The sequence below is a fragment of the Nuphar pumila genome, chromosome 14, assembly GCF_984573655.1.
Source record: "Nuphar pumila chromosome 14, dmNupPumi1.hap1.1, whole genome shotgun sequence".
Classification (NCBI taxonomy): Eukaryota; Viridiplantae; Streptophyta; class Magnoliopsida; order Nymphaeales; family Nymphaeaceae; genus Nuphar; species Nuphar pumila.
This window is the reverse complement of record NC_143262.1, coordinates 68901466-68922088: the sequence shown is the minus strand read 5'-3', so window position 1 is coordinate 68922088 and position 20623 is coordinate 68901466. Positions and strand designations below refer to the sequence as shown.

General features: G+C 44.6%; 1 protein-coding gene across 2 annotated transcripts in view; it reads right to left on the bottom strand.

The window, feature by feature from the left end:
- The window catches only part of LOC149816917 (uncharacterized), a 113128-nt gene that overhangs the window by 68278 nt on the left and 24227 nt on the right, over window positions 1-20623 (bottom strand). The window lies entirely within an intron of this gene.

The window sequence follows — 20623 nt, the reverse complement described above, 5'->3', positions numbered from 1 at the left end:
GGATTCTGTGATAGAATAGTTTATTGGACATGCATTCTCACTTGTAGAATTTTCTAACTCGTGATTGTCTGTGTTGTGTTTCTGCATCTGTATTCTTTTAAAATTACATGCTTATTGTTGAGCTCTACGAGTAGACTCATAGCTAGACCTTATTACTGTATTTTCGCCTTGCTCACTATTATAAGTTACTATAGATGCCTTATTGATTATTGCCTGATGAATTCTTGGATGCGACTTCTTGATTCTTAGTATTCGAGCATGCCAAGTATAATTCAGACATTTATAAAACCTTGTGATGGGTTATCTATCGAGAACCCACAAAATTTACTTTCGTAATTAGACCTGAAGACAAGTATGATACAAATAGTACGGGAGGTCATTGAGTACCTCGAAGTGATTAAGAAACTCCTTATTGATATCCATGAAATAATACCGGCCTCCACAGGCCCATTTGCTCAGAGAGCAATACATGTCATGCATGAACCAAAAGAATCATAAAACATTATGTTGCCCTCTCATCGTAGTCGTACCTCTAAGAAGGTACGATCGTACTTTTGGACAAGTACGTCTCATATGGGTTACGATGATGGGATGATGAGGTTGTAGCAACCTCGATGAGTGCAATTAGCACAATGCTGAGATCACATAAATGGTGACCATTCGCCTTCACAGGCAAGATGCTCGAGTGGGTCTAATGGACCAGAGCATGAAGGATGGGGCGGCGGTTAAGAAACCTCCGTCGTACCCATCCGATCTTCACGGTTCATCAAGGGAGAGGATGGATGGTACAAAGACTCCGATGGAGAAGTTGTTAACAACCACCCCACGGGCAAAAGACTCGGTTTTCCCTAGTCATCGGAGCTAGGGGAATTGGGATTACCATAAATTATCCTAGGTGGTAACTCCCAGGCACTTCTGCAAAAGTTGGATGCATCCATGGGCCACGAATGTCTTTGGGGATTTACTCTCTTGGTCACTGACCGTCCCCTTAGGAGCAGACTCAGTCAGCCATCCGGGTTAATGAAAACACCTGACATAATAAACTCCCGGATCGGTATCGGCTGTTTCTACGTTTCGCGTCTTTGCGTACCCAAAGGTCAGTTAATATCAGAACTTAAAGAATATATTCATGAATAGTTGTAGATGACTGAGACTTACACTGCTTCAACTAACAGCTCTTTGCACTTATTACATTTGTTAGAATAGACTACAATTGCTTTAATTGCTTAAATATCATAATTGTTTATCTCATGAATGTCCTGTTTTATTTTCATTCTACTTATTTGTTCGTGCACCTACTGGTTTGTTATGAAACTGACCCATTTCATGGGCAGGTGAGGAGTAGGACTTCACTGGCGGCCGATGGCGTGGTGCAACATGGATCAAGATTCATCTTCTTTCTGCTGGCGGCTTGGCTCTGGGTCTTTTTGGAGTTTTCTTTAGATTTATTGAACTTTGGAATAAAATGCTCAGTTTGTAATAAACTGCAGATTTTTAATCTATTGCCTTATTTCTTAAATTCCTTTAAGTTGTTGTACATGTGAATGATGGTTTTTCAGCTAACGTACCCAGGATTGTTGACTTGTGTTCCTTTCTAAATGTCTTCCGCTGTCGTTTTTTTTTTAAATTAAAACTTTAAATCTTTGAAAGGTTTTTCGATAATGTTTTCGAAATCACAAGTCGAAATTTTGGGGCGTTACAGCCAAGACGTGCCACAAGAGAAAAGGTTTCAAAGAAGTCTACCTCATATGTCTGTGTGTAACCTTTTGCCACCAATCTGGCTTTGTACCGTTCAATTGTGTCATCCGAATTGTACTTAATGGTGTAAACCCACTTACACCCAACAATATTTGCGTTAACAGGTGGAGTAACCAATTCCCAGGTATTCTATGAAACTAAGGCATCCATCTCATCTTGCATAGCAGCCTTCCATTTGGAGTCTAAGATTGCCTGATGGTGATTCAGTGGTAGAGATTCAGCAGATAGAGCTATGATAAACTTCTTCATGTGACTTCCAAGTCTTGCATCTGTAACAAACTTAGAAATGGGATGTAAGGTGCATTGCCTTTTACCTTTCCTGATAGCGATTGGCAAATTATCATCCATAATAGAAGCTTCAGTCGTGGCTGAAGGACTTACCTCTTAGGAAGAAGGTAGTGTAGGTTCTGATTCCAGAGGAGATCTACGAGCATATACCAGAGGGGGATCATGATACCGTGAGTGAGTGTTAGAGGTAGGAAAGCTTGTAGGAATCAACTCCAAAGGAAAAGGGGGTATAGGTAATGGCATAGCATCACCCTGATCACATAGTAATCTGGAGGCAGTACTTGAAAAAAAAAGGAATGGACTCAAAGAAAGATACATCTGCACTGATATACTCTCTACGAGCGAAGGGGTCATAACATCGATACCCTTTTTGATTTTTTGGATAACCCACAAAAATACACTTTATGGATTGAGCTGATAGTTTGTCTCGATGAGGCCCTAGTTTATGAACAAAACAAACACACCCAAACACCTTGAGAGAGATCGAGAAAAGAGGTGTATTGGGATATAGGATTTTTACAGGAATTTGTTCTCCCAATGAGGATGACGGCATGTGATTGATAAGGTAGCAAGCTGTAAGAATGGCATCTCCCCAATATGAAGGAGGCATACATGATTGTAACATAAGACTGCGAGCAACATCTAGAAGGTGTCTATGCTTCCTTTCAGCTACCCCATTTTTGTTGGGAGGTATGAGCACAAGTCGTTTGAGGTCGAATGCCACGATTCTTATAAAACAGTAGTAACTCATTGGTTTTAAACTCAAGAGCATTGTTTGTGCGAATGATTTTGACAAGAGAATCAAACTAAGTGTTTATTTCAATAATGAGAGACATAAGAATAGAAGAAACTTTTGATCTGTCTTTTATTAAAAATACCCATGATAATCTGAAAAAATCATCGACAATGACTAAATAATAACGACACTGGGAACTCTACTCGGTCCCCACACATCAACGTGAAGAAGCTTAAATAATCTTTGGCTGGATGGATTCTGACTTGAAGGAAACGAACTCCTGTGGTGTTTACCCAGATGACGGGCTTCACACTGGAACGAGACAGAAGGTGAAATTTGAGAAAGAATTCTACAAAGTTTTGGCAACGGCACATGACCAAGACGAAGGTGTCATTGATAAGAACTGGTGGATGACTCAGACACTGTAAAGCCCACGTTTAAAAAATAATAATAATAATAATAATAATAATAATAATAGTATAGGACCCGGGTCGGGTCCGGACTCAACCCGGGCCCAATCTCGTTAGGGTTTTTTTTTTAAAAACAAAACCCGAGCTTTCGGGCGCCGCAACCCCCCCCCCCCATTTTTTCCCTTTAGTTTTCAGGTGGATTAGGGAAACCCACCCAAGTTTCCCCTTTCATCACCCCTGGTGCCTTTAAGTGAGGCGTTGGAGGGCGAGGGGAGTCACGCCTCCCTCTCGCAGCCCTCGCCCCCCCCCCCCCCCTCGCGCTGGTCTCCTCCCCTGCTGCGCACGTCGCCGACGCCGGCCACCGCTCCTAGGTACGCCATCCTCCCTCTTCTCTTCTCCTCCCTCTTCTCTTCCTCACCCCCGTCTCTGTCACCTCGTCGGGAGGCCGACAGGCGGCGCACGGCCCCTGTCGCGCCCTCCGACGTCCCCTGTGCCCTTTGGAGGGTCGACAGGGAGCCCTCAGGCCCTGTCGCCTTTTTCCCCCTTTCTACTGGGGCTGTCGAAGAGCCGGCAGGGGTCTAGTCACCCCTGCGGCACCTTTTTTTATTTCCGGCGGGGGCTCAGCCCCTGCCACCTAATCGTTGCTGGCAGGGGCTCAGCCCCTGCCACCTAACCATTTCTGGCAGGGGCCCAGCCCCTGCCACCTTTTTATTGCCGGCAGGGGCTAAGCTTCTGCCACCTAATCGTTTCTGGCAGGGGCTCAGCCCCTGCCACTTGACTGTTGCTGGCAGGGGCTCAGCCCCTGCCACTTGATTGTTGCTGGCAGAGGCTCAACCCTGCCACTTTAGCATTTCTGGCAGGGGCTCAGCCCCTGCCACATTTATTTTGCCGGCAGGGGCTCAGCCCCTGCCGCTTCTTTGCGATTGGCAGGGGCTGACCCCCCTGCCGCCTCAGTATTTTTCGACAGAGGGCTCAGCCCCTGTCACCCCGCGGCTGTCTGCAGGCAAGGGCTCGCCCCTTGTCGTTTTTCTGATTTCGGACAGCAGGGGCACACCCCTGCTGCCTCTCTCTTTTCCTATCGGCAGGCTTGTTTTTCTATTTCTCTGCATAATAATTAACGTAGCACTATTGCAGACCTCGCATCGGACCCCCGCTCTGGCTCCGCGGCCCGAGCCTCGTATCATCTACACGCGTAGACGCACGCAGCTGCACGACATCCCGAGGTAGGGGAAAGTCGCACGAAGAGTTTGTATGAACAAAATAAAATTAAGACTTCTGAGATAGAATAGTTATTTTGCATACCTGCTTATTCGGAGAAGTATTGACTGGTCATAGTTTACTCTTTTTTATTCTTTTGAAATTGCATGCTTAATGTAAATTCTTCGGATAGACTCATTCTAGAAAGAATCAAGTAGTTTAAGTGGCATACCTGTTACCTGTAGAATTACTTAACGCGTGATTGTCTGTTCGGCATGCTTATTCTTTTGAAACTGCATACTTAAGGTAGACTTTGTGAATAGACTCATTTCTGGAAAGAAAACCACTGCAATTACTATTATAACCAAACCTTAAGGCAGGTATGGTATAAATTTGACGAGAGGTCATGGAGAACCTTGAATTAGGAAATCAACACTTTATATAGATGAGTTAATGTTGGCCTCCACAGGCCAAATTTCTCAAAAGAGCAATACATGTCATTTATGAACCAAAAGAATCATAAAACATTATATGTTGCCCTCTCATCGTAGTCGTACCTCTAGGGAGGTACAATCGTACTTTTGGACAAGTACGTCCCATGTGGGTTACGATGGTTGGAGGATGAGGTTGTAGTAACCTCGATGAGTGCAATTAGCACAATGCTGAGATCACATAAATGGTGATCATTCGCCTTCACAGGCAAGATGCTCGAGTGGGTCTAATGGACCAGAGCATGTAGGATGGGGCGGCGGTTAAGAAACCCCCGTCGTACCCATCCGATTTTCACGGTTCATCAAGGGAGAGGATGGATGGTACAAAGACTCCGATGGACAGGTTGTTAACAACCACCCCACGGGCAAAAGACTTTGTTTCCCCAGTCATCGGAGATAGGGGAATTGGGATTACCATAAATTATCATAGGTGGTAACTCCCAGGCACTTCTGCAGAAGTTGGATGCATCCATGGGCCACGAATGCCTTTGGGGATTTACTCTCTTGGTCACTGACCGTCCCCTTAGGAGCGGACTCAGTCAGCCATCCGGGTTAATGAAAACACCTGACATAATAAACCCCCGGACCGGTCTCGGTTGTTTCTACGTTTCGCGTCTGTGCGTACCCACAGGCCAGTTAATATCAGAACTTAAAGAATATCTTCATGAATAGTTGTAGATGACTGAGACTTACACTGCTTCAACTAACAGCTCTTTGCACATATTACATTTGTTAGAATAGACTACAATTGTATTAATTGCTTAAATATCATAAATGCTTATCTCATGAATGTCCTGTTTTATTTTCATTCTACTTATCTGTTCGTGCACCTACTGGTTTGTTATGAAACTGACACATTTCATGGGCAGGTGAGGAGTAGGACTTCACTGGCGGCCGATGGCGTGGTGCAATATGGATCAAGATTTATCTTCTTTCTGCTGGCGGCTTGGCTCTGAGTCTTTTTAGAGTCTTCTTTAAATTTATTGAACTTTGGAACAAAATGCTTATTTTGTAATAAACTGCAAATTTTTTTTAAGTTATTGTCTTATTTCTTCAATTCCTTTAAGTTGTTGTACATGTGAATGATGATTTTCAGCTAACGTACCCAGGATTGTTGACTTGTGCTCCTTTTTAAATATCTTCCGCTGTCGTTTTTAAAAGTTAAAACTTTAAATCTTTGAAAGGTTTTTTCGATAAGGTTTTCGAAATCACAAGTCGAAATTTTGAGGCGTTACAACTTGGTATCAGAGCCAGATCAGAAAGAGGTGAAATCTTGACTATTGAGCATCCCATCGCGTTGTAAGTAAGTCTTTGATATTTTATAGCATGTTTAAACTAAATTATATTCTTGTTTTATTCGTAGTACCGTTGGATAGATGGATCCGTTTACTGGTTCTAGTAGTAGTCGTGGTAGGGGCACGCGTAGAGTACGTGGCCATTCTGTAAGGGAGAGGGGCGGACATGAGATGTTTAGGGCTGGTTATTGGGCTAACCGCCCTCCTCTACCCATTTTTACGGATGAGCAAGGTTTCCCACTACCGATCGCCTACCAGATACCCGTGGCAGCAACGTGGGCTGAGGTGCATGCTCAAGAAGGTGGTTTTGCACCTTCACACGTTCGGGTGCACCATCAGAAACCACAAGAGTCGTCGGAAGATTTTGTTCCTCCTGAGTTAGCAGAGGAGTGTGGTTTCTGCGGAGGAATAGGGCACACCATGGATGCTTGCCTCCACAAGGCCGAGCATGGCAGCAAGATCGCAAATTCGACTGCAGGCGAGCAACCGCCACCTCAGCAGACCCAGTGGGCGGTGTATCACCCACATACACATCTGCGACGGATTCTTCAGATTATAATCTTGGCTCAACGGAATATACTCCGACGACGCCCCTTTACGGACAGGAGACCTCCTACAAGGAGCCACTTCCCTTCACCCCTAAGCGCAGATTCAGGCGCACAGGCAATAGAAGAGAATATCTTAGGAAGTACTCTAGCCGTCCCTAAGGGGGGGTAGCACTTACCCAGTTTTGTTGGAGTCTGTGAACTCATTTATAATTACGGAATAGAACTTTTGCTTATGTACCAGCACAGCTGGATTCTAAATATTTGACTTTCGTAATAAAGATCTATGTTTTTGCCTTTGCTCTTATACTTATGCCTACTTGTACGTCTTCAGTATTTTTGACCTTAATCTTGGTTGCTTTTTAAGGATGTCGGGAAACTCAAGCAACAGCATGGCCGATGAGTTGCGTGAGAAGAGGGGATTTATGATGGATACCCTCAACTCCTTAGCTGAGGCGATTCGTAACCAGGGTCGCCCCCATCAGGATCCGGGTTCTCTTGTTCGGAATGCACCAACTGCCACCTATGAAAAATTTCTGAAGCTGGACCCTCCTACCTTCTCTTGCAAGGTAGATCCTGACTTGGCGGAGAGTTGGGTTAAAGAGGTGGAACGGGTGTTCCAAGTGTTGTCCGTTCCTGATGATAAGAAGACAATGTTCGGGTCCTTTCGTTTGAAGGACGACGCTCGCGAATGGTGGGACACTACGCGGGAGGTGCAGTTTCCGAGTGCTGAGGTGATTCCGTGGGAGGCCTTCCGAAGGGTTTTTCTCGGAAACTATTTCCCTCCTCATGCGAGGGAAAAGAAGGTGGAATTTTTGGAGCTGTGCCAAGGCAGCTTAAGCCTGAACGAATATATCGCCAAATTTCAACGGTTGGAGCGCTATTGTCCTCACCTATTCGAGGATGATCATGAGCGGGCCGGGAAGTTCATTCGCGGACTGAAGGAAGGACTCAGGTATAGGGTTCTCACCAGCATGCCCGCGACTTTTTCTGCGGCGGTAGCAGCAGCCACCTTACTGAACGAGGATTGAGAGCGTTCAAAAAGTGTGCAAGCCAAAAAGTCACCCCCAGACAGGTGGTGATCAGAAGAAGACTTATCCCGGTGGCCCTGGGCAACGACCACCATTTCCAGTGAAGATTGAGGAAGGGAAGAAACAGTTCCCTCCGGCAAAGCGTCAACGACAGCAGGGCCATCCACCGTCCAGGCAGCCGTCTGGTGATAACTGCCCCAGGTGCAAGAGGCCTCACGTGGGACAATCTTGTCCGCGGGACACTGGCGGATGCCTGTACTGTGGCAAGATGGGTCATTTCATACGCGACTGCCGGAAGAAAGCAGCAGATGATCTCAAGCGAACCGGCAACGTATCTCAGCCTCCTCGACCACCTCATCAGCAGCAACAGCGAACACAACCAAGCAGTGGCAGGGAGCCGGGTCGAGTTTATGCAGCCACGGTCGATCAATTGACGAAAGGGGATCTCGTTCAAGGTACCATTCTTGTTGCTGGTCAAGCAGCTTTTGCACTCTTTGATTGTGGTGCTACACACTCGTTTGTTTCGGAAAAAATCGTAAAACAATTGCATATAACTGTAAAACCACTTGATAACGATCTAGACGTGTATAACCTCGTTGGGAAGAACACAGTTTGCACCACTTACATACCTGGATTGGACGTAGTTGTGGCAGAGCGACACTTGCCTGCTTGTGCTATCTTGCTTGAGATGACAGAATTTGACGTCATCCTAGGCATGGATTGGTTGCACAAGTATCATGCCAAGATCTTTTGCCGTGATGGCAAGATCGTTTTATTACCTCCAGGCTCTTCGAGAGTAGAATTCAGAATTCCCAGACCAGTTCGAGCAAGCCGGATGATCTCGGCGCTTAAGGCACAGAACTTCTTGCGGAAGGGATGCACTGCCTTTTTGGTTAGTGTTATACAGTCAGACCCAATGCTTATTCCCATCGGTGAGGTGGATGTTGTTCGCGATTATCCCGACGTTTTTCCTAAAGAGCTGTCGGCACTTCCCCCGTCTCGTGAGGTAGAATTCAATATTGAATTGCTACCAGGTACAACGCCAATCTCCAAAGCACCCTACAGAATGGTGCCAGCTGAGCTTGAGGAGCTGAAGAAGCAGTTGCAAGAGTTGTTGGATCAAGGATTCATTCACCCCAGCGTTTCTCCTTGGGGAGCTCCTGTGCTCTTCGTGAAGAAGAAGGACGGGACCTTGCGTCTGTGCATCGACTATCGAATACTCAACCAAGCCACAATAAAAAACAAGTACCCATTGCCGCGTATCGAAGACTTGTTCGATCAATTACAGAAGGCTAAGGTTTTCTCGAAAATCGATCTTAGGTCTGGATACCATCAGCTCAGAATTAGGAATGATGATATTCCTAAGACGGCTTTTCGGACGAGATACGGTCATTACAAGTTCACAGTCATGCCGTTCGGATTGACCAATGCCGCAGCAACTTTCATGAACTTAATGAATAGGGTGTTCAAGCCATTTTTGGACACCTTCGTGATCGTGTTCATCGACGACATCTTGGTGTACTCAGAAAGTCGAGAGCAACATCGGGAGCACCTAACAATTGTGTTGGAGACCTTGCGAAAGGAACGTTTGTATGCCAAGTTCTCTAAATGTAAATTCTGGCTCGAGGAAGTCATGTTTCTGGGACACGTTATTTCTAAGGAAGGAGTGTTCGTGGACCCTGCAAAGGTTGAGGCTGTACTTAGTTGGCAGCAAGCAAAGAACGCACGTGATATCAGAAGTTTTCTTGGGCTAGCAAGTTACTACAAAAGATTCATTCAGGATTTTTCTAAAATTGCGTTACCCCTGACGAAGTTGCTGAAGAAAGAGGCTAAATTCTTATGGGACGAGAAGTGCGAAGCGAGTTTTCAGTTATTGAAGAAGCGACTTACCAGTGCTCCTATTTTGACCTTACCTTCTGGTAAAGGCGGATTCGTGATTTATACTGATGCCTCTGGCTCAGGCCTAGGGCCGTGCTGATGCAGAATGGGAAAATGATCGCATACGCCTCTCGACAACTTAAAATTCACGAGAAGAACTACCCAACTCACGATTTAGAGTTAGCTGCGATGGTGTTCGCATTGAAGATTTGGCGACATTATTTGTATGAAGAGCAATTTGAGGCATTCACCGATCATAAGAGCCTTAAGTATCTATTTTCGCAAAAAGAATTGAACATGAGACAACGGCGTTGGCTTGAATTCCTCAAGGATTACGACTTCACCCTCTCCTACCCCCCAGGAAAGGCGAACGTAGTGGCTGACGCCCTCAGCCGCAAAGCACCAGAAGTTTCGATTAATGCCTTATTCGCTGGATGGAGGTTGGTCGAAGACCTAGTCTCTTGGGAACCTTTCGCAATCACTTAAGGTTCAATCGGTCTATCCCACCTTGTTGCTCAACCTGAGCTACTTGCGAGGATCATCAATGGACAGAAAACTGATGCACGCTACGAGAAGTTGAAGGCTCAGGCGATACTGGCAGATACACCTTTTCGTCTGAAGGAGGATGGAAGTATATGGTTGAAGGAGCGCCTTTGGGTTCCTGATGACCCGGTTCTTCGAGATGAAATTCTTGCGGAAGCCCACAAGTCTAGGTACACAATTCACCCTGGCGGCACGAAGATGTTCAAGGACCTACAACGCAGTTATTGGTGGAACGGTATGAAGCTAGACGTGGTTGAGTATGTCTCGAAGTGTTTAACGTGTCAGCAAATCAAGATCGAGCACCAGAGACCCGGTGGGGTCATGCAGCAGATAGAGATCCCTCTATGGAAGTGGAAAGATGTTACCATGGACTTCATAGTCGGTCTTCCGAGGACGCGGAGGAAGCATGACGCGATTTGGGTGATCGTCGATAGACTCACCAAGTCGGCTCACTTCCTACCTATCCGTCTCAACCAATCGTTGGATAGTCTCGCCGAACTCTATGTTAGAGAGATTATGAGATTGCACGGTGTTCCAGTCTCGACTATCTCCGATCGTGATCCTAGATTCACTTCAAGGTTTTGGGGACAACTTCAGTTGGCTTTGGGCACAAAGTTGAAGTTCAGTACTGCGTTTCACCCTCAGACTGACGGGCAGTCGGAACGTACGATTCAGACCTTGGAAGACATGCTTCGAGCCTGTATGATGGACTGGAAGGGAGAGTGGGATTCCCACATCAGTCTGGCGGAATTCGCGTATAACAACAGCTATCATGCGAGCATCGGGATGGCCCCATACGAAACTTTGTATGGGAGGCCATGTCGATCACCTGTTTACTGGGACGAGGTGGGCGAACGAAGATTGGAGGCACTTATAGTTTTGCAACACTATACTCAACAAGTGCAGATGATTCGAGAACGACTCCATACCGCTCAGAGTCGGCAAAAAAGCTATGCAGATAAGCGCCGACGAGAGCTTACCTTCGATATTGGCGAGATGGTTTTTGTTAAGGTATCTCTGACGAAGAGCGTATTTCGGTTCGGGAAGAAGGGAAAGCTAAGTCCTAGATACGTCGGACCATTCGAAATCCTGGACCGGATTGGAGAAGCAGCTTATCGAGTGGCGTTACCTCCGCAGTATGCTCAGATCCATAATGTTTTTCACGTATCCATGTTGAGGAAGTATGTTCACGATCCATCGCACATCATTCATTATGATGATGTGGACATTAAAGGGGACTTGACATTCGAAGAAAGACCATTGGAGATCGTCGACCGTCGAAACCAAGTGCTAAGATCAAAGACCTTTCCCTTTGTAAAGGTTCGGTGGCAACATCATGGAATTGACGAATGTACTTGGGAACCTGAGAACGATATCAGGGAAAATTATCCTGACCTGTATTTTGATTCTTTAATGCAATAAATATTTCGTGGACGAAATTCTTTTAAGGGGGGTAGGATGTAAAGCCCACGTTTAAAAAAAATAATAATAATAATAATACTAATAGTTTTCGGGTTTTTTTTTTAAAACAAAACCCGAGCTTTCGGGCGCCGCAACCCCCCCCCCCCCTTTTTTCCCTTTAGTTTTCGGGTGGATTAGGGAAACCCACCCAGGTTTCCCCTTTCATCACCCCTGGTGCCTTTAAGTGAGGCGTTGGAGGGTGAGGGGAGTCACGCCTCCCTCTCGCAGCCCTCGCCCCCCCCCCCCCTCGCGCTGGTCTCCTCCCCTGCTGCGCACGTCGCCGGCCACCGCTCCCAGGTACGCCATCCTACCTCTTCTCTTCTCCTCCCTCTTCTCTTCCTCACCCCCCTCTCTGTCACCTCGCCGGGAGGCCGACAGGCGGCGCACGGCCCCTGTCGCGCCCTCCCACGTCCCCTGTGCCCTTCGGAGGGTCGACAGGGAACCCTCAGGCCCTGTCGCCCTTTTCCCCCTTTCTACTGGGGCTGTCGAAGAGCCGGCAGGGGTCTAGTCACCCCTGCGGCACCTTTTTTTATTTCCGGCGGGGGCTCAGCCCCTGCCACCTAATCGTTGCTGGCAGGGGCTCAGCCCCTGCCACCTAACCATTTCTGGCAGGGGCCCAGCCCCTGCCACCTTTTTATTGCCGGCAGGGGCTAAGCTTCTGCCACCTAATCGTTTCTGGCAGGGGCTCAGCCCCTGCCACTTGACTGTTGCTGGCAGGGGCTCAGCCCCTGCCACTTGATTGTTGCTGGCAGAGGCTCAACCCTGCCACTTTAGCATTTCTGGCAGGGGCTCAGCCCCTGCCACATTTATTTTGCCGGCAGGGGCTCAGCCCCTGCCGCTTCTTTGCGATTGGCAGGGGCTGACCCCCCTGCCGCCTCAGTATTTTTCGACAGAGGGCTCAGCCCCTGTCACCCCGCGGCTGTCTGCAGGCAAGGGCTCGCCCCTTGTCGTTTTTCTGATTTCGGACAGCAGGGGCACACCCCTGCTGCCTCTCTCTTTTCCTATCGGCAGGCTTGTTTTTCTATTTCTCTGCATAATAATTAACGTAGCACTATTGCAGACCTCGCATCGGACCCCCGCTCTGGCTCCGCGGCCCGAGCCTCGTATCATCTACACGCGTAGACGCACGCAGCTGCACGACATCCCGAGGTAGGGGAAAGTCGCACGAAGAGTTTGTATGAACAAAATAAAATTAAGACTTCTGAGATAGAATAGTTTTTTTGCATACCTGCTTATTCGGAGAAGTATTGACTGGTCATAGTTTACTCTTTTTGATTCTTTTGAAATTGCATGCTTAATGTAAATTCTTCGGATAGACTCATTCTAGAAAGAATCAAGTAGTTTAAGTGGCATACCTGTTACCTGTAGAATTACTTAACGCGTGATTGTCTGTTCGGCATGCTTATTCTTTTGAAACTGCATACTTAAGGTAGACTTTGTGAATAGACTCATTTCTGGAAAGAAAACCACTGCAATTACTATTATAACCAAACCTTAAGGCAGGTATGGTATAAATTTGACGAGAGGTCATGGAGAACCTTGAATTAGGAAATCAACACTTTATATAGATGAGTTAATGTTGGCCTCCACAGGCCAAATTTCTCAAAAGAGCAATACATGTCATTTATGAACCAAAAGAATCATAAAACATTATATGTTGCCCTCTCATCGTAGTCGTACCTCTAGGGAGGTACAATCGTACTTTTGGACAAGTACGTCCCATGTGGGTTACGATGGTTGGAGGATGAGGTTGTAGTAACCTCGATGAGTGCAATTAGCACAATGCTGAGATCACATAAATGGTGACCATTCGCCTTCACAGGCAAGATGCTCGAGTGGGTCTAATGGACCAGAGCATGTAGGATGGGGCGGCGGTTAAGAAACCCCCGTCGTACCCATCCGATCTTCACGGTTCATCAAGGGAGAGGATGGATGGTACAAAGACTCCGATGGACAGGTTGTTAACAACCACCCCACGGGCAAAAGACTCTGTTTCCCCAGTCATCGGAGTTAGGAGAATTGGGATTACCATAAATTATCCTAGGTGGTAACTCCCAAGCACTTCTGCAGAAGTTGGATGCATCCATGGGCCACGAATGCCTTTGAGGATTTACTCTCTTGGTCACTGACCGTCCCCTTAGGAGCGGACTCAGTCAGCCATCCGGGTTAATGAAAACACCTGACATAATAAACCCCCGGATCGGTCTCGGCTGTTTCTACGTTTCGCGTCTGTGCGTATCCACAGGCCAGTTAATATCAGAACTTAAAGAATATCTTCATGAATAGTTGTAGATGACTGAGACTTACACTGCTTCAACTAACAGCTTTTTGCACATATTACATTTGTTAGAATAGACTACAATTGTATTAATTGCTTAAATATCATAACTGCTTATCTCATGAATGTCCTGTTTTATTTTCATTCTACTTATCTGTTGGTGCACCTACTGGTTTGTTATGAAACTGACCCATTTCATGGGCAGGTGAGGAGTAGGACTTCACTGGCGGCCGATGGCATGGTGCAATATGGATCAAGATTTATCTTCTTTCTGCTGGCGGCTTGGCTCTGAGTCTTTTTGGAGTCTTCTTTAAATTTATTGAACTTTGGAACAAAATGCTTATTTTGTAATAAACTGCAGATTTTTTTAAATTTATTGTCTTATTTCTTCAAGTCCTTTAAGTTGTTGTACATGTGAATGATGATTTTCAGCTAACGTACCCAGGATTGTTGACTTGTGTTCCTTTCTAAATATCTTCCGCTGTCGTTTTTAAAAGTTAAAACTTTAAATCTTTGAAATGTTTTTTCGATAAGGTTTTCGAAATCACAAGTCGAAATTTTGGGGCGTTACATACACGGTATGCGCGACTCCCAGTGGTTGATAAAAATAGTAAACACCTCCTTCTTCATAGCCTCCATCAATCCTCTTGCCCGTCAGCAAATCCTGAAACATACAACACAAAGGATAAAAAATCACTCTACAATTGTGCTCTTTTGCAATATGACTAACTGACAATAAATTTTGAGAAAAGGAAGGAGCATGAAGCACATCCGTCAGTTGAAGTGACGGAGAGATTGAAACATTTCCTTGTCCCACAATGGGAGATGAACTCTCATCGGCAAGGACAACCTTGTGATGATCACACATGGGGTCTAGCTTAGAAAAATTTTGAGAAGACCCACATAGGTGTCTAGAGGCACCTGAATCAATAATCCATCTACTACCTTGGTGATTCAATCCTTCACCTGCTGAGTAAGCAACATCAGCAGTGGGAGTAACTACGTTTGAACTAGGACGGTGAGACATCAATTCTTCATAATCTGCACAACTAAGAGTGACCGAGTCATTGGAGAAGCCAGTGGGAATCTCCATGTCAGGCTTCGCAATCTGAGCCTTGGACACATTTGGTGTCTGAGAAGAAGAAGGGGGTCTACCATTTTTATCCCAACACTTGTCCTCAAGATGTCCCAATTTGCCACAATAGGTACACTGAAATCTACCTCTGCCTCCTGTACCTCTGCCACGACCTCTGCTACGCGAATTTAGGAAATTTCCTCTTCCCCAACCAGGGGTGACTACAAGCGCCGATATTTGTGAATCAGAATGAGTTTGCGGAAGAGTGATAGCCAATCTACTCAGTCGGTTGTAGGCTTCGGCAAGAGTTGGGACATCCGATCCAGTCAACATCTGAACCTTGGCAACCGCAAATTCAGATGATAGTCCTGTCAGAAATCTTGCAACCATGGTTTGCTCCTGATGGAACTTCTGCGTGGTACAACATAGGGGCCTGTGTGCATTCAGTCTTTCAAATGCAAATTTGACATAAGCATAATATTGGGCCAGCGCCTGATCTCCTTGTTGCAGTTGATAAATCTCCTGCTCGACTTGTAAGATGCGGTTTACATTAGTCTCGTGAGAGTACGTATCTCGAAGGTTGTCCCACATCTCTTTAGCAATGGTGTAGTAAATAAGACCACCAGCGATATGAGGCAATACGATGTTCATCATCCACGACATAACAATGTCGTTATCTTCATCCCATGTGCTGTATTTCCTAGATTTATCAGGTGGTTCCGGTTCTAAAAGAAAATGTTTTTTTCGATGACCAGAAACGGACATCATAAAAGTCCGGGACCACCTCGCATAGTTCGAGTCATCTAGCTTGACAGAGGACCCATACGAGAAGGGATTCGCAAAGGCTTTATATTCACCACTCAGCTCCCCTTTTTTATCACCATCTTTAGACATCTTGACTTAGTCTCAAACAACCACCAGACTTGACCTAGATCAGACCCCCACCATGATAGTTCCATCACCAGATCTGACGTTAGATCTGATTCTAGATCAGCGTCTGACACACAACACTGATCCCACGACTTCTCTACACCGATCCCCACTCGATCTGGTCTTCTCCACGATCCACACTCCACGAGCTTCACGACTGCATCATGCTGGAGGCTGCAAACCTTCTCTAACAATTACAACTTCAGCCATATTCAGACCTGGCTGCATCACCTGTCGACCTGCTGTATTCAGGCCTCGACGGTGATCTCAACACAGATCTGAAACTCAGATCTGTCTTCCACACGATGGTTCAGTCACAGCAGACGCAGCAGCGACCCCAGCGATAGCAGTGGCAGAAACGACCTCATAAGCACTGCCCCGTGTCGCAGACGCAATAGCAGCAGTGTCGCAGAAGCAACAACAGCGACGACTGCCACGGCAACGTCGACACCTGCAGACAGAGGCAACTGCGGAGGCTACTACAGAGACGTCTTTGCACAGCAACGTCTAGAAGAGGAGGTTGTAGCAGCGTCGTCGTCGACGGTGTTAGTCACCCAGGATGGGTGGCTCTGATACCACATTGACGCCGGTTGGGTTCCTAGCAAAACAGTAACAGAGAGAGAGAGAGTAACTATTGTTAAGCATTAAGCCCTAATCCCTTCGTAAAGGAATTAGTTAATAATAAGTTACAAAAGTACTTCATCTATTTTTCACTAATTACGTACTACTACCCAAACTGAAAAGATATTCATTTTTTCTTTTTTAACAATCTTTGTTGATAACTATTCTCAATACACTTGGATATATTTTATGAAACATAAGCATGAAGTTTTTGATATTTTCAAAAATTTTCATGCGATGGTGCGAAATCAATTTTTCACATCCATAATGAATTTTTAATGTGATGGTTCAAGAGAGTATTCTTCAAATGATTTTAGTGAGTACCTCAAAATAAATAGGATAAATCGAAGTCTCTTGTCCCCGGACACCTCAGCAAAATGGGCTTGCTAAGAGGAAGCACAAGCATATCATTGAAAGTGCATTAGCCATGACACATGAAAGATGTGTTACTATATATTTATGGACCGAGGCATTCCATACAGTTGTTCATGTTATCAATATGCTGCCAATGAGAGTGATTCACAATAAATCTCCTTTCTATGAACTATTTGGCAGACATCTTGATTATAAAACTTTAAAGGCCTGTGGATGTGTTTATTTTGTTCATATCGATGCATCACTGAGAAATAAATTTGATAAGCATACTTTTGCAAATTTGTTGGTTATGCTAATGAGTACAAAGGTTATCAATGTTATGAAATTGAGAACAGGTGCATTTGATTATCAAGAAATTTTTTTTGATGAAAGAAAATTCGATCACAAAGGCAACATGCATGAAGGAGTAAAGACAGCCACATTTTACCAGCCCTGGTTAAGTGAGAATCTGTTTCCAGCAGAAAATGATTAAACATCACAAGACTTGGTAAACGAAGATGAATGTGCCGGTGAAATTCATGTACAGCAGCAGGGTGATGACTCAAGAAATCAGCAACATGATGTATCAGACCCAGTTCCAGCATCCCATAATGACAAATATAAAGGGATAGTATACAATCGTGAAAATGGGAGTGAATTTGACACGAGTTCATTACAAGAAATCACAGCCAATCAGGCTGATCAGGTGCAGCAGAATGCAATTAGCACCTATGCTGATCACATCGCCTCAACTGTAAGAAGATATGAGCGTATCTAACATCCATTGAAAAGATGGGTAAGCTATGAAAATTTCAATATAGATCATCAATTTTTTTAACATTTGTCTCAAAACAAGAAGATCCCAAAACATATCATCATGCATCAAAATCAAATAGATGGATTGAAGCTATAAATGAAGAGATGAAGGCATTATATGAATGTCAAACATGAGACATTGTACCAAGGCCTCTAAACAAAAAATGTTGTGAGATCAAAATGGGTTTATAAAATCAAATACAAACCAAATGGGAGCATAGAAAGATATAAAGCTCGACTTGCAGCAAAGGGATTCACACAAAAACACGGATTGGATTACAATAAGACTTTCAGCCAAGTGGTTAAAATAGGAACTATTCGTGTTATTTTATCTCTTGCACTCAATCATGGTTGGATATTAAACCAATTGGATGTTAAAAATGTGTTTTTACATGGAGACTTGAAGGAGAAAGTTTACATAGAGCAATCACAAGAATATAGTGAATGAGATTCAAACAAAATTGTGTGCAAGCTGAATAGGGTTATATATGAGCTTAAGCAAGCATCCAGATCGTGGTTCGAGAGTTTCTCCCTTGAAATTCAAAAACATGGATTCATCAGATCGGAACTTGATCATAATTCAAAAAAGCATATTATTGAGATCAAAGAAGTTCTAAGTCGAAGATTTAAAATGAGAACGTCATGACAATAATGGTCGATTTCAGAATATAGTGTTTTTGTTGGGACAAGTCTTGTTTCATGGAGCAATAAGAAACAAAAGGCTGTTGTTCCTCTAGTATAGAGGCTGAGACTAGGGCTATGGCTACAGCATCCTCAGAAGTGACATGGATTAGATATCTACTAAGTGAATTGGATCAGAAAATGTCATGTTCAGTGTTGTTTTGTGATAACCAGAGTGCAATTAAAATTTCACTCAATCCAATTTAGCATGGAAGAACGAAGCATATTGAAATAGATCAGCACTTCATCCGAAACAAAATAGAAAATGGTGAGATTGAAGCAAAATTCATTGGGACAAAAGAACAGGTGGTTGATCTATTCACAAAAGGCCTGAGCAAGCATCGGTTGTGGTTTCTAAAAAGCAAGTTATCCATGACTTTAACCATGTACAACTCGAGGGAGTGTGTTGAAACATGATATGTATATATTTTGGATCCATATCTATTGAAACATGATCCAGATCTAGATCCACATTAAGATTTGCAGTGAAATATGTTTCCATTGTATTATTTTATCTGTCCATTTTACCCCTTATCATTTAATAGTTTTACTTTATAGTTTTGGGGTAATATTGTATTTTTTGATGTAACTGTAATACCCGTAAGAATTTGAGTGATTTTGTATATGGGACCCGGGATTCGTTACCCAGATCCAAAAGAAATATAGATATGGGTATTAAAAATATATATGTAATAACAATATTCAATAAATAAATAAATAAAATTATTTTTTAGGGAATAATATTAGTATAAAAACTAATTATTTAGGGTTGGATCCGTGGTTGGACCCAAATGGATCCAACATGTGGATCCAGAACCCGTTACAGATCCACGTTCCTTGTGAATCTAGCGCTAAAGGGCCAACCCGGATCCACGCTAAAGGCGGATCCAGCAGCATCGCGGGTCGCGGGGCTCGGACCCAGACCCGACAACTTTTTTATTTTAAAGGGGCCCGATTGCACGATTCTTGCATAGCGTCAAGAAGGGAAGGGGGAGGAAGTTACGGAAGTCGTAACCAACTCCCTCCGATTTTCTCGGAAGAGAGGGGGACTTCGGCTCGTTAAAGAGGAGATGGAGGGGGAGTCTCGCTCTCTCATCTCTTCCTCCCACTTCGTCCCTCTCTCTCTCCCTCTCTCTCTGTCAGTGTGCGCACGCCGGAGAAAGGGGTTCTGTCGCCGGCGAACTCCGGCTACCAGCAGCCATCACTGGCCTCCTCGAGCACCCCTGTCACGGCAGTGACTGGAGCGACACCAGCCGGCCCTGCCCTCGCGACTATAGCCTCCGATCATCGGGAAACTCACCGGAGAAAGGTACGGTTCTTCCTTTGAATTCGGGTGAGGAATCGAATATGGATCCGATTCCGTGTATGGATTCGAGATGAGAATCCATGGAAACCCCTTTTAGATGATAATGATGACCCACAGCAAGCTCGATTAACTTCACTTGTCAAAAAAAAGCGCGAATTTGAAAAAGAGGTGGTGCGGCAGTTTGATGCAATAATGAAGATTTTGTCCTAATTCTTGGCCTATAAAAAAATAAGATCTTTATAGTTTAGACTTTAGAGAAGATTAGCGGATAAGAATCATAACACATGGCTTACATGTGATGTTTTTAGTTCTCATGAACTCTCAATAGTTTAATTATGACTTATGACATTTTAATATGACTTGGACGTGAACTTAATATTGTTAAGGCTTTAATTGTGTTTAAATAATGTAGTTGCCTACTTGCCTTTTATTTACATTGAGCAAATCCTTTTTTTTTTAGTTTTGACCTAGGTCAAAGGAGTTTTTTTGAGTTTTGACTTGGGTCACTGTGTATTTTTGACTTTTGACCCGGGTCAAAGGACAAGGCCAGTTTAATCCTGCCCAGACCTTGACAAATCCCCTGCCCCCTCCATCTTCTCTCTCCCTCATTCGAGTCACTTCCCTTTAAGCTGATTTCCGTGTGTGTTCGCAACCAAGAGGTCTTGGGTCCCATTCCCATATTGAATATACCATTGCGCACTAAAAAATAATTTTTTTATAAGAGCCAGCTCAAGCATGACTTATATAGCTCATGCTCATCATCAGTTCGGACTCCGCTTGGCTCACCAGGAGCTTAGGCAAAGTACAGAGCTATGGTGCTTACAACATGTGAACTAACTTAGTGAAAAACTCTCATACCGGAGGTTGGGTCGATGTGAAACTTCCTATGGGCACGCATTGTGATAATCAGATGGCAATAGCTCAAGCTT